The 13,970-nt window shown below is 37.8% G+C and overlaps 1 protein-coding gene and 1 pseudogene across 9 annotated transcripts in view; one reads left to right on the forward strand and one right to left on the reverse strand.

Annotated features, from left to right (window-relative positions):
• LOC111529302 (engulfment and cell motility protein 2-like) overlaps positions 1-13,970 on the reverse strand; it is a 54,496-nt gene that overhangs the window by 23,231 nt on the left and 17,295 nt on the right. Inside the window, exon 6 of one of the 9 annotated variants that reach the window (XR_003309849.1) lies at positions 13,325-13,334. The exons of the other annotated variants lie outside the window; for them this stretch is intronic. The gene's annotated coding sequence lies outside the window, so the exon portion shown is untranslated. Of the gene's footprint in view, positions 1-13,324; positions 13,335-13,970 lie in introns of those variants that run through there. 9 annotated transcript variants of the gene reach the window in all.
• LOC111529301 lies at positions 8,498-8,955 on the forward strand (annotated as a pseudogene).

Consider the following 13,970-nt stretch of genomic DNA (forward strand, 5'->3'; position numbering starts at 1 on the left):
TAACAATTGGACTATCACTGGGTCTGTGTTCCACTGAAGACCAGTGACAGATCACTCACTTCTAGGTAGCAGTGAATAATCAAGTTCCAAATTCTTATTTTGTCATATGCTTTTTCAAATCAGTTTTGATAGCAACTATCCCAGTTTGGGTTTTCCAGAAAGATGCTGAGACAGAGTTTAGCATGCAGGATATTTATTAGTGAGTAACACATGCAGCATAAAGCAGAAAAGAGGTAGGATTTTGAATGAAAAACCGAAAATTTATCATGAAGATACAACAAAGTCTTGGCTAATCTCATGGAAATCAGTGACCTCTATGATTTAGCCCACGTTGGGCCAATGAATGGGCTGCGTGTTTATATTTCCACTGCAATCCTTGGGTATCAGTCGACTAAAAACAGCACATTTTGAAAAGACAGCTATCTGTACTGGAGGCAAATCATGAAGATACTGACAGCTGGGGAATGTCCGCTGACAACAAAGACAAGTTCTTTCTTGATGGGACTATGTGGGTGGCACATCAATGTTTCTACCATGACAATAAAGTGATATCCTCAAAGAGCTATAAGAAAATAATGATTAAGCTAGACTTTCATAATTTATTATTTCATAATTCAAAACTGAATGTAAAACAGACATTTTTAGTCATTCTAAAACAAAGAAAACCTGTGATCAGCATATCCACTACAGTTGAGTCTTGAATAACATAGGTTTGAGCTGCATGGGTCTATTTGTATGTGCATTTTTTTCAGTCAAATTCAGTATAGCATATACACAAAATACAGTATTCGTGAACATGCATATACTGAGGGCCGACCCCTTATGAGGGTTCTACAGGGTCAACTGTGAGACTTGAGTGTGTGTGCATTTTGGTATATTCAGGATACTTGGAACCAATTCCCCATGTAAACTGAAGGATGACTGTATAAAGAAAATATTTTCTGCAAAAGGAAAATGATGCTATGTATTAGCTTAAAATTGCAGGAAGAAATGAATAAATATTCCTTCTTTTCTTGAGGCTTTAAGTAGGAATCAATTTCCTAGCATTTTATAGTTTGCTTGAATTCTTTAATTTATGCTCCCACCCACCTTTCATTTTCTTTTCTTTTTTTAATTAATTTTAAGTTCCGGGTACATGTGCAGGATGTGCAGGTTTGTTACATAGTTCAACGTGTGTCATGATGGTTTGCTGCACCTATCAACCCATCACCTAGGTATTAAGCCCAGCATGCATTAGCTATTTTTCCTAATGCTCTTCCCCCGACCAACTCCATCACACAACAGGCCCCAGTGTGTGTTGTTCTGCTCCCTGTGTCCGTGTGTTCTCATTATTTAGCTCCCACTCATAAGTGAAAACACTTGGTGTTTGGTTTTCTGTTCCTGCATTAGTTTGCTGAGGATAATGGCTTCCAGCTCCATCCATGTCCCTGCAAAGGACATGATCTCATTCCTTTTTATGGCTCCTTAGTATTCCATAGTGTATATGTACTACATTTTCTTTATCTAGTCTATCATTGATGGGCATTTGGGTTTATTCCATGTGTTTGCATTTGTGAATAGCAATAGCTAGTCTTTTTAAATAATACAAAAATTATTATAATCATACTAGAAACCTGTAAAAATGATCAGTGAACTTGAAGACACAGCAATGTTGAACTAAACAAAGTAAAACACAGAGAAAAATATAAAGGTTAAAAAATAAAAAGAGCTCTAAAATAGTTTGCTGTAATATCAAGCAGTTTAATAGTTTTTTGAATATATAGATATATAATTTTAATTTAAAAATTTTAAAGTTATTCCTTCAAAGATAATCACACTATGTCATATGATGGTTAAGTAACTGAAAACCAGATAAGAAAACAAAAAGAAATCAAAAGGAAGGCAAGGAATACTTGCTACCTTCATAGAAGTAAGTTAAGAATGACTAAGAAGACAGCTTTTCTGAAACTATGAATGCCATAAGGGCAATGGAATGATGTCTTCAAGGTGGCAAATCTGCAAATCTGCAAATCTGGAATTCAGTGAAAAAATAAACGTATTTTCAAACAAGCTAATTAAATTTGTCATCAGCAGATCTATACAGAGGTTTTAAAATTTTTGAAGCAGAAGAAAGTGATAACAAATAGAAACTCAGATCTATACAAAGCACTGAAAAACAAAATGTTTGTAAATATAAAATAATCTAATGCTCATGTTAAAATATCTTTAAAAGATTATTAACTAAAACAAATAACACCACTACAAACAACAAAATAATATACTGTGATGCTTATAATATTTGAAAAATTAAAATTTGTGGCTGTAACAGCACAAAAAGCACAAAAATTGGAGATGGTAAGTGTAAATGTATTGATGTAATTTCCCTCATTTTAAGTATGTTGATATAATATTATCTGAGGTTATAATGAAATTTTAAGATATGTGTCATAAGCACTAGAGAAACACTTAAAAATAAAATAATGTATAGTCAATCATTTAATTGTGAATATAAATTGAATTATTTAAAATATATTCTATCCAACCGAAGATAGAAAGAAGTGAAAGTGAACAGAACCAGATGGGAGAGGATAAAACAGATGCTATAATGGTGGATTTAAATACCCTTGAAAATTGCATTTAATGTAAATAGTCTAGACACTCCAACTAAAAAATGGACTTTGCCAGACCACTCAAAAAACCAAGACTCAGGCCATGTGCAGTGTGTCACACCTGTAATCACAGCATTTTGGAAGGCCGCGGCAGACTGATCACCTGAGGCCAGGAGTTTGAGACCAGCCTGGCCAACATGGTGAAACTGCATCTCTACCTCTACAAAAGTACAAAAATTAGCCAGGCATGATGGCAGGTGCCTGTAATCCCAGATACTGGGGAGGCTGAAGCAGAAGAATCACTTCAACCTGGGAGGCGGAGGTTGCAGTGAGCCAAGATCATGCCATTGCACTCCAGCTTGGGCAACAGAGCGATGAAAAAAAAAATCAAGACTCAGTTACATACTGTGTATAAGAAACTCACTTTAAATATAAAAAACCAGTAGGTTAAATAAAAGAGTAATAGAGATATACTATAAAAACACTAACCATAACTAGTACAGTGGCTGTATTTAAGACAAAGTAGATTTTACACAGGTAAATGTGTGCACTTGATTGTTTTTACTTTCAAAATTTAGGGGAACTTTTAATATCAGCTTTTACTTTTCATAATTCCCTTGTTCCTGAAATGGCAACTGAAACCATGTAGCTGTATTGGTAGTATTGGTAGTGAGCAATTTAACACTACTTATTACTCCTGTGTTTTGACATTATATAAAACGTATTTACAGAACATAAGGTAAGGCAAAGGAAAGGAAGAATTCTTCTTTTTAGGTTTTCTTATTTCATCCTGAGATACATATAGACAAGACAACTGTCTCGTATACCAAGAAGCCATTGCATTCATGAGTATTTTAAATAATCAAAGGGCAAGAAAAGGATGTGATCAGATAATGTTACCAGTGTGACTTGCAAATTTGTGGATGATCCTGAATTTGAAACAAGAAATAGAGTATCAAAAGACAATGGAAAATTTAATCTGATGTAGAATATGTGAGATCTAGCTAGAGAGCTCAGAAACTTCAGAGGAGGAGGAGCTCACTAATTGCCCTGGAGTGCAGAGAAGACTTCATGGAAGATATAAAATTTAAGATTAGCCTTGCTGCTGAGCAGATTTACCTGTGTGAAGAGAAAGCAAATAGAATTTGGTGCAATGAGAACATGAGAAAAACCAGGGAACCCGAAATAATAGAAAAAGAAACTCCAAATAAAGAATTCAGTGTGGCCAGAACATAGATTGGCAATGGGAATCAAAGGTAAATTAAAAAATGTTTGTCTATGGATAAATAAGGAGATGTCTTAATTATCAAACCAAAGGGGAGGGATGTTTTTCTGTAGTCAGTAGAGAACCACTACAATTTTAGGGTATGAGGTGGAAGGAAGATGGTTGACGTAATCAACTTCCACTACTATGAGTTTGTATTTTAAGTAAAAGGTATTTTAACCTCATAACATCTAGTTGTAAAAGATAAAAATTAATTTCAAAAAGACAGTTCTCAACTTTGTCATTCCAATCAAGAATCAAAGAGATAAAGAAACAATTAAAAACAAAAAGTAAATAAAGGTTAAAAAATCAGAATTGTGATTTGACCATTGCCCCAATCAGTTCTGTGACAATAAGTCATTCCATACCCCAAAATTTGCTTTTGTAAATGAGGAAATTAGACACATAATTTGTTAGATTTACTAGATCTATTTTAATACTTAATTCTTAATTTATTGTCTAAAAACACCTTTTTGCTTGACTCTGACATTTGTGAAAATTATTCAAATATACATTTGTTATAGTATTATAAGTTTTTTAAAATGGAATATATTCTCAATAGTTTCATTTTTTGGCAAAAAAAAAAAAACCAAAAAACAAAAACCCAGCACTAAAGTTAACTAAAAAGGATATATGTTTAATGGACATTAGACTCTTCCTTGATTAGAAGTGAAAACTGAAAATATTCTGAAAATTGGCTTATTCTTTGTTACTTTTTAGAAATTAGGAATGTTTTTACTTCCCTTGAATGCCTGGCTACCTTGTAATATTCAACATTGAATTTCTCATGGCAAAGTACAAAATGCTTTGAAATCTGCTTGTAGAAAGAGATGCCCAGGGGAATCCTTTAATTCTATGTACTGTAGCAGGCCCACATATCCGTTCATAGAACTGCTTCTCAGCTAAGAAGCCTCATGACCTGAATTGCAAGGACAGTTCACTCCAAGCTCCATGACTCTACAGCTGTCTTTCCTGCCAAATACCTACTTACAATCATCTTTATTTTTGAAGACTTTTGAAGAGTTAAGAAGCCAGTGTTATTTGCTTCACATGCCATCTTCAGTAAGAAGCCATTGTCAATGCTATTTGAATATTTAAATTTCAGTATAAGACACTGTACATTATATTTTTATCTTAATTTTCCCTTAAAAGAATCAGTGGATGTCTTCTGCCAGCAGAACTCAGTAAAAGGAAGATATGGAGATACATTGAGCAAATCCCTAAATCTCCCAAGTCCTCTGTTTCTTCAAGTGTCAAATGGGCAGAATGAGCTAGGCTTGCCTCCAAGGTACATCCTGTGGAGCTCACAAATTCATTATGAATCTTTATACCTCACTTTGAAAATATACCATAAAAATGCTGAATATCATTATTAAATATTCAGAATGATGCTTTTCTCTAAATTTACTGTCACATGCTCAGTTGAATGTTAATAATGTTAACTCTGTGGGATACAATTTCAGTATTCATGGGAATATGCTGGTGAATATGCTGGGCAATGTATTTTCACCTATCAGTGCGATGGTTTCTGACAAAAACTCCCTCTCCAGGTAATATGAAATGAGATGCTTTAGGCAGCTATTTCTTTTAACAACTCTTCATCTGATACACAACTTGAGAGGAAAGTGTCTGCAATCTGTGTCAAACTCCTTGTCTTCAGGGAGGCCAATCCACCTATATCACACCTTCATATTCTCAAGTGAGTGGGAAAGGCTGGAAGGGGAGAGGGCTTTGCAGAGAATGAACAAGAAAGTGACATAAATGAGAGAGAGAAGTCAAACATGTCCTAACAGGGCTGGGAAACTCAGACCAAGGAAATGAAATACACATGATATGGGCAATTTATTTTTATATGAAAGAACCCTCAGTATTCTGAATGATTTGAAACTCTGAAGTAAAAACTGGCATTAGGAAGATGCCATGCTTTTTAGATAGAAGTGAAGGTGTTAACAGTAATCAAAATGAAGCTACAAAATAGATAAGTGATGACTGAGGGGTATGGCACTGGGGATGGAAAAGTTGGGTTACACTGCAGAAGATACTTAATAATCAATAGAGTATGATACAGTTGAAAGAGTGTAGGCCAATCCCCAGTTCAGTCACTTATTAACAATGTAATCTAAACAAATTAATGCAACTTTATGAATCTCAGATAGGGATAATTTACCTAAAATTGTGCTCATGAAATGAGATATACAAGAATCACAGATCAAGTAACTTGCACAGTTTATGACCACAGATGCTCTGTAAATGATAGCTGTTTGAATCATTTGTATTCTAAACCCGTAAGATTTGGTCATTTGGAAGTATAAAAGTAGTAGAAATCTAGGATGAGCCTATGTTCTCTGGCCTGTATTAAAAGATGATTATTGAGAATGATGGTTTCCAACTTCATCCATGTCCCTACAAAGGACATGAGCTCATCCTTTTTTATGGCTGCATAGTATTCCATGGTGTACTGTTGTGGGGAGCAGGGAGGGATAGTATTAGGAGATATACTTAATGTAAATAACGAGTTAATGGGTGCAGCACACCAACATGGCACATGTATACACATGTAACAAACCTGCACATTGTGCACATGTACCCTAGAACATAAAGTATAGTAATTTAAAAAAAGATGATTATGGGTCACATTTACTAAAATAAGCAATAAGAGGTAGAAGCAGCATTTTTTGAAAGAAAAAAGTTTATAAAAATATTTCAAATTATCTTAAGTAAATCAATATTGATATGAAACCATATCTAATCCTTAGGGTTTCTTCACAGCCACCTTTTTACAGCCTTGGTTTACTTTCAGGTAGCAATATGGTGTAGCAACCCAAAATATAAACTCTGGAGTTAAAATGTCTGGGTTCATATCTCAGCTGCTTTGTTTATTATACGAGCTGTGTGATCTTGGTCAAGTGTCTAAACTTCTTTGTGACTCTAATTTCTCATTTGTAAAATGGGAATACTGTAATAATGTGTCCATCTCAGAGCGTGGTCGTGAAAATAAAGGAATATTTTGTAAATTACTTAAACCAGTGTCTCCTTCTTCTAAGAGCTACAAAGTGTAAGATATTTTCTTTTTATTTTGTTTAGTTGTTTGTTACTCCATAAGGAAAGTTATCTCAATTCCCTTTCTCTTGTTACATCTTTTGTTAATCCTTTCGATTGATTTAAAAAAAAAAAAAAAAAAAGCAAAAGCTCAGTCGGGAACTTATAAGTCCCTCACATTAGGTTAATATAACAGGTCAAGAGACATGATTATTTTACAAAGTAAACTAGATCTAACATATGCAGAGCATCATATATTCACTGTGAGGGTACTGTAGCCTCTATACATGACAAATGAAATTTCATATGCATAGAAAATTTACAAGGTAAATGTTGCTGATATTTAAACTGTCAGAAGCCTCAAAAATAAAACTTTCTATTACAGAAGTTTTCTTTATTTAAAATATCTAAAAAAATAAATTTTTATATGCCTAAATCAAAATGTCAGCACATTAACATAGGTCTGTGAATAATATGGGTTAGCAAAGAAGCATCTATATAGATTTTTCAACACCTAAATATATAATATTTCAACTTTGGGTAAGTACAGTTGCATTAGTAAAGGAGTTGTATGTTTTTAAAAATTATGATAGCTAGTAGTTTTAGAAACTCTATAATTTACTGCTTCATAGAATATAACTTTTAAAGAATACTACCTACTATAGTTTATGTGGAGAAAAAAACAGATTTGGAGGTCAATTCAGTAATGTATAGTAAGAGAGTAAATTACTTATTATCATAAGATTTCTCCTTTTAATTCTAAGCATACCTTTTCTAGACACCTGGGGACAGAATTATAGTTTGCAGAGAGCCATGGTTAATGACACCTCTTTGCTCTCAGCCAGAACGTCCAGATTTGGACCAAGAGAATAACCTGTAACATATTCCAGAACCCACTGGACCAATAGAATAACCTGTAACATATCCCAAAGCCCAGCTCCTACGTCTTTGGCACAACATTTTTCCCAAATATGTCCATTGAACTGCATGAGGTTCTCTAGAGCATACTTTATAGGTGGAACAAAGTTTAATATTTAAATTATGTATCACAATTACCAACAGGGCAGTTTGAAATGAGAATGTGCACAACTAGAAGCTTCTATTTTTTAGATATTTACAGGAAAAAAGCCAGGAACCTAAAAAATAATATATATATACCTGTGTGCCCTGCTCAGAATAAAAAAATCATAAGACTTTCCTCAAATCTGATTTAGAGAAGAAATCAAACATTACAAATAAAGTCAACCTTTTTCTCCCTTTGTCTATCCCATTGTTTCTCTTCTACCCAGATGGGCTTCTTCAATAAAAAAAAAATCTGTATGGAAACTTCCGAGTCACGTTAATAAATGTAGACATTATGCATACACACACTCAATGTAGTTCCTTTCAAAAGCATTACATGTATGTAAAGTCTATTAGAACATATATAGTTTTGAACATATATAGTTTTTCACTGTTGAATTTTTTTTCATGTCAACAGTGTGTTCTTGAGAACTATTCAAACTGATATATATCTCATTCATTTAAATTGCTATAATGTTGTTTCTTTTAAAAAATCTATGCATCTTCCACAGGAGGCCTACACACCACCGCTTGTGCTGCCGCCATGTCTCTAGTGATCCCTGAAAAGTTCCAGCATATTTTGCAAGTACTTAACGCCAACATCAATGGGCAATGGAAAACAGCCTTTGCCATCACTGCCATTAAGGGTGTGGGCTGAAGATATGCTCATGTGATGTTGAGGAAAGCAGACACTGACCTCACCAAGAGGGCGGGAGAACTCACTGAGGATGAGGTGGAACATGTGATCACCATTATGCAGAATCCATGCCAGTACAAGATCCCAGACTGGTTCTTGAACAGACAGAAGGATGTAAAGGATGAAAAATATAGCCAGGTCCTAGTCAATGGTCTGGACAACAAGCTCCGTGAAGACCTGGAGCGACTGAAGAAGATTCGGGCCCACAGAGGGCTGCGCCACTTCTGGGGCTTCGTGTCCCAGGCCAGCACACCAAGACCACTGGCCGCCGTGGCCGCACCATGGGTGTGTCCAAGAAGAAATAAATCTGTAGGCCTTATCTGTTAATAAATAGTTTATATACAAAAAACAAAAAAAATCTATGTGTTACCTACAAAGGACTGACAATTCGGATGACAACAGATTTTTCATCTGAAACCATAGAGGCCAGAAGAATGCAGCACGTTTATCAACTACTGAAGGAAAATAACTGTCAAAAATCATTCTTTGTAATGTCTACCCATATTCCATGATTTTATCACATACATGGATATGTTTCTGAATTCTATGTCATCTGTCATTTTTTGTTTTAATATAGCACCAGTTTAATTATCTAGTTTTAGAAAAAGAGCTGATATCTAGAAATCAATTTCTCCCTCCTTTATGGGGTATTTTGGACACTTATCCTTCACATAACTTTTATAACCAATTTGTTAATTTCTGCCAATGCTTTTTGGAACTTGAACAGTGATCTCTTTAATAATTAGTGAGTCTTCCTTTGGATGAAAATACCATCTTCCCTTTAATTGAGGATACGTTTTGTGGAATTCAATAATCTTTATTTTTAAAGAGCTTTCATACTTATTTATTTAAATTTATTTCTAAAAACCATAAATCTGTTGTTTCTCCAATGAGCCTCAGTTCGTAATTCCTTTCATTATGTGACCATCTCTTACATATTAAATATGATTTCAATATTTTAAGATGTGTATATTTCACGCAAAATGAACCCTAGCTGCAAGAAAAGTAGATCACCTACCTCTTCATCAAACAAGCAGGGTTTTATTCCAATACACGGGGAAAAATGAGCAACAATGCACCAATATTCTCTATAGCACCTTCATAAGGATCAAGAAATGTTTGAGGGTTATTTTTATTGTACCAATGATATTACCCTTAGAAATATAACCCAGTCCTTGGCAAACTGGATAAAGAGTCAAGACCCATCAGTGTGCTGTATTCAGGAGACCCATCTCAAATGCAGAGACAGACATAGGCTCAAAATAAAGGGATGGAGGAAGATCTACCAAGCAAATGGAAAACAAAAAAAGAAGGGGGAGCCCAAGATGGCTGAATAGGAACAGCTCCAGCCTCCAGCTCCCAGTGTGAGCAACACAGAAGACGGGTGATTTCTGCATTTTCAACTGAGGTACTGGGTTCATCTCACTGGGGTGTGTAGGACAGTCAGTGCTGGTCAGTGGGTGCAGCCCAACCAGTGAGAGCTGAAGCAGGGCGAGGCATCACCTCACCTGGGAAGTGCAAGGGGGAAGGGAATTCCTTTTCCTAGGCAAGGGAAACTGAGACACACAGCACCTGGAAAATTGGGTAACTCATACCCTAATACTGCACTTTACCAAGGGTCTTAGCAAACGGCACACCAGGAGATTATATCCCACGCCTGGCCCGGCGGGTCCCACGCCCACAGAGCCTCCCACAGAGCTCTGTGCTAGCACAGAGCTAGCACAGCAGTCTGAGATCTAACTGCAAGGCGGCAGCGAGGCTGGGGGAGGGGCGCCCGCCATTGCTGAGGCTTAAGTAGGTAAACAAAGCCACCGGGAAACTCAAACTGGGTGGAGCCCACCGCAGTTCAAGGAGGCTTGTCTGCCTCTGTAGACTCCACCTCTGGGGACAGGGCATAGCTAAACAAAAAGCAACCTCTGCAGGTGTAAATGTCCCTGTCTGACAGCTTTGAAGAGAGCAGTGGTTCTCCCAGCACAGAGGTTGAGATCGGAGAATGGACAGACTGCCTGCTCAAGTGGGTCCCTGACCCCTCAGTAGCCTAACTGGGAGACATCCCCCAGTAGGTGCAGACCGACACCTCACACCTCACCCTGCTGGGTACACCTCTGAGACGAAGCTTCCAGAACAAGAATCAGACAGCAACACTTGCTATTCAGCAATATTCTAACTTCTGCAGCCTCTGCTGCTGATACCCAGGCAAACAGGGTCTGGAGTGGACCTCAAGCAAACTCCAACAGACCTGCAGCTGAGGGTCCTGCCTGTTAGAAGGAAAACTAACAAACAGAAAGGACACCCACACCAAAACTCTATCAATACGTCACCATCATCAAAGACCAAAGGCAGATAAAACCGCAAAGATGGGGAAAAAGCAGTGCAGAAAAGCTGGAAACTCAAAAAATCAGAGCACATCTCCCCCTCCAAAGGAATGCAGTTCATTGCCAGCAACAGAACAAAGCTGGACAGAGAATGACTTGGATGAGCTGAGAGAAGAAGGCTTCCGTAGATCAAACTTCTCAGAGCTAAAGAAGGAACTACGTACCCAGCGCAAAGAAACTAAAAATCTCGAAAAAAGAATGGAAGAATGGATAACTAGAATAATCAATGCAGAGAAGGCCATAAACGAACTGACAGAGATAAAAACCATGACACGAGAACCACGTGACAAATGCACAAGCTTCAGTAACCGACTCGATCAACTGGAAGAAAGAGCATCAGTGATTGAAGATCAAATGAATGAAATGAAGTGAGAAGAGAAGTTTAGAGAAAAAAGAGTAAAAAGAAATGAACAAAGCCTCCAAGAAATATGGGATTATGTGAAAAGACCAAATCTACACCTGATTGGTGTGCCTGAAAGTGACGGGGAGAATGGAACCAAGCTGGAAAACACTCTGCAGGATATTATCCAGGAGAACTTCCCCAACCTAGCAAGGCAGGCCAACACTCAAATTCAGGAAATACAGAGAATGCCACAAAGATACTCCTCAAGAAGAGCAACTCCAAGACACAGAGTCACTGAAGTTTAAACAAAAGAAAAAATGTTAAGGGCAGCCAGAGAGAAAGGTTGGGTTACCCACAAAGGGAAGCCCATCAGACTAACAGCAGATCTCTCAGCAGAAACTCTACAAGCCCTGGTTTCTGAGTCTGGTCTTCCCTAGTTGAACCACAGACCCATGCAAAGGCAAGTTACAAAGGAAGGCTGGGGCCACACTCCCTGGGGCAGGTACCCCCTTAATCCTTTCTGTGACTCTAATCTGCAGTACTTCCCTAAGTGTCCTGACAAAGGAGATTCACAGCACACAACCTTTCCCAGGGTCTTGGCATGCCCTGAACATCTAGATCAGACCATGAGATTCTTGCCCAGCTTTTGACTTCCCCACCTGGAAGAGCCGGGGCTCTTTCCACATGGCAGCGCTACTTACAGTGACAGGCAGGTCTAGAGGATTAAGGTGCTTGTCCTGCCGGCAGAAAGCAAAAGCACAGAGGGAAGCAGACGGAATGAGCTTCCAGCTTACATTCAAACAAGGACCAGGAAGGAAGATTAACAGAGCCAAGCCATCCACCAAAGACAGGGACAGACAGAACCACAGATGCTTCTGGTCTTCCCTCTAGAATCTACCAAGAGCTGGGTACATACATGATCCCACTTGGATTTCATCTTACTGAGCCCATGAGATTGTCAGAGAACTAAAATGTCTTACTTTTAACATCACTTGGAATTTGTCAGAGAAATCTAGATTGTTAGTGTTGGAAGGGCTGTCAGAGATTATTTAAACTGGCCCTTTCATTTTACAGAAAGAGAAACTGAGACCCAAAGAGGTTACAAGCACTTGCCCAGCCAGCAGCAGGGAGAGTACTTAGTCCAGGCCCCTTGGCTCTTAGGTCAGGGCCTGCTCCACCACCCAGCTGATTCTTACTTTCCTCATCTGTGAAACAGGGATCTTGTTTTTCCTCAGACATCCTTGTGAGCTAAGCAAGGCAGATGTTGTTGCTCCCACGTGACAGGTGAGGAAACTAAGGTTCACAGAGGCAGAGCTATTTGCATAATGTCACAGTCAATGAACAGGGGAAGGAAGATGTTTAGAATCTGCATCAGAGAACCTTTAAACATAAAACTTAGTGCGAAGTCCCATTTATATTAGAGCCCTTGGACTCAGGGTACCCACAGGGTCTCCTCTTCCTTATTCTTGGTCCTCTAACCCAGGAGCTGGCAAACTGTGGCCATACTAGGCTTGTTGCCTGTTTTTGTAAATAAGATTTTATTGGAAGACAGCCATACCCATTCATTTACCTACTATCTGAGGCTGCTTTTGGCTACAATGGCAAGGTTGAGTAGCTATCACATAGACCACATGGCCCATAAAGTCAAACATATTTATTCTCTGGCCCTTTAGAGGAAAAAGTTTGAAGGGCCCTGCTCTCATCTAAGACCCAGCTGGTTTCCCCTCATAGTTCTTCCCAGCAGGGTGGCTCCAGACCAGAGGGCTAGGAGGAAGGACTCTTGGGAAAATGGATGGATTTGTGCTCTCTGAACGCAAAGAGTGTGTGGGGTGAGAATTCTTCTCTCAGAAGAGCCCAGATGAAAAATGTGAAAAGGCAGCCACAGACCTGTCTCTTGTCCTCAGGAGCCTTCAGAAAAAGTGCATTAATCAGTGCAATAGCATAGATCTGAATCTCCTGGCTGGAACTGTGTCAATGGAGAAAGAAGGCAGAGGGAGATTAGAAGACTGAACAGCAAGATGATACCTAGAGATGGTTTAAACCAATCACTTACAGATTATAAGCAAATAATGATCTAGAGCTAAATCTCAAAAGCATTCAAAGTGGACATGCTCTTGACCCAGCAATTTCACTAATAGGAATTTATCCTAAAACAGTAATCAGAGAGCTATGCAAGATTCACTGACAAGGCATTTCACTAAAGTACTACTTAAAAAAGAATGGAAAGGAATCCAAATGATCACATTAGTCAACTGTTTATACATATCAGAATCTTAAGTAGTTATTAAAAATCATGTTTTAGGGTAGAGATTCTTAACCTGGGATTCAGGGATGGGCTTAGAGTATCTGTGAACCCTAGGAATGATACAGAAATTATTCCATATAGTTTGCTGACAAAGTGGTATTTTCTCCAAACTAGTAAGAGTACATACTTGTTACCAGATTTTCAAAGGTGTCTAGGTTGCAAAAAAGACTTAGAACTACCCTTTTAGAAAAATATTTGACATGGAGAAATGTTCAAGATATATTATTGTTAAAAAAAGAAAATCAAGGTACAGGTCAGGCGCGGTGGCTCACGCCTGTAATCCCAGCACTTTGGGAG

The sequence above is a fragment of the Piliocolobus tephrosceles genome, chromosome 1 (genome assembly GCF_002776525.5).
Source record: "Piliocolobus tephrosceles isolate RC106 chromosome 1, ASM277652v3, whole genome shotgun sequence".
Taxonomy (NCBI): Eukaryota; Metazoa; Chordata; class Mammalia; order Primates; family Cercopithecidae; genus Piliocolobus; species Piliocolobus tephrosceles.